This window comes from Cynara cardunculus (assembly GCF_001531365.2).
Source record: "Cynara cardunculus var. scolymus isolate 2C chromosome LG 8, CcrdV1, whole genome shotgun sequence".
Taxonomy (NCBI): Eukaryota; Viridiplantae; Streptophyta; class Magnoliopsida; order Asterales; family Asteraceae; genus Cynara; species Cynara cardunculus.
The window spans coordinates 23,755,175-23,756,747 of NC_037535.1; positions in this window are offsets into that span (position 1 = coordinate 23,755,175).

Sequence of the window (1,573 nt, forward strand, 5' to 3'; positions counted from 1 at the left end):
TTAACATTTTTTGAAATGTCCAAGGACTTATTTGTTCCAAAAATTGTCCAAGGACTTATTTAACATATTTTGGAATGTTCAAGGACTTATTTAACATGTTTTGGAAAGTTCAAGGACTTATTTGTTCAAAAAAAAAGTTCAAGGACTTAATCATTCCAAACAATAAAGTTCATTGGTTTTTATTGTACTTTTCCCAATTATTAATTATATATATTTTTTAAATATATAATATTTATATACGTCAATTAAATTCAGACACATTCATCGATTTTGACGAGGTTTGAGCCTTTGACACTCTAAAAAAATCGGGTTACAAGATACCGCTAGACCAAAGGTCATTTGGTTGTTCATTGTTTAGGTAACTTATTTCCCTTTTCCTTTTATATTTTCTAATGTTAATATAATATAATTTAAATTTAATATAAAATCAGAAAAACTAGTAAATTGAACAAACGTCTCTTATTTAACTGGATTTAAAAAAAATTAACGAACATTATTAAGCAAGAAATACGTAAGTCATTGTGGCTTGTGATGCGTGACCACATGTAAATCAGACATGGTCAAATTTGGTTCGATCTGGTTCAGACCGGTTGAGACATGTTACATTTTTTTTTCCTAATTTGACCCATTTGTAAATTATGGACTTGTTACTTGTGGAACTAGTGACATTTTGGTGATTTTAGAAAAAGTAATGGCTAAGAGGTGAAACAACATGCCAAAAATGACTATTTTAATTAATTATAATATAAAGTATTTTTTTATTTTTTTAAAACTTGTAAGTTATTCAAAAATATAACCATTTGTATACAAATCAATAATATATGTTTCAGTTATTATTATATTTTATTTTGCTGATATTGTATCTATACCATATTATAAAGCATTTGACAAAACTCTTAAAACCCAATTTTTATGCGTAAAGTACTGTTTATTAATGCATATTACTTAAAACTCAAAATTGCAAGTGGATTGTGCGTAAGTACAACTTATTAAAGCTCCATATCTAAATTCGTGTAACTAATTATAGATAAACATAATCAAATGCGGAATAAACATCTTATTTTAAATATAAAAAATCTAAAATATAATTAGGATAGTCATTGAGTTCTAACAGAATACTTAATTATTATTTTTATAAAATGTTATATTATTAAACCAAAAATAAATTATTTCGTTATTTAACTTAAATTATATTATATTATATATTATATTATAAAACATTTGACAAAAACTCTTAAAACCCACTTTTTATGCGTAAAGTATTGTTTATTAATGCATATTAGTTAAAACTGAAGATTGCAAATAGATACAACTTATTAAAGGTCTATATTTAAATTCGTGTAACTAACTACAGATAAACATAATCAAATACAGGATAAACATCTCATTTTAAATATAAAATATAATTAGGATAATCATTGAATTCTAACAGAATATTTAATTATTATCTTTATAAAATGTTATATTATTAAACCAAAAATAAATCATTTCGTTATTAAACTTAAATTAAATTATAATAAAAAAATAAATTAAAGAAATTACATAGAAAAATGAGAACTTTTAAATAGTTGAT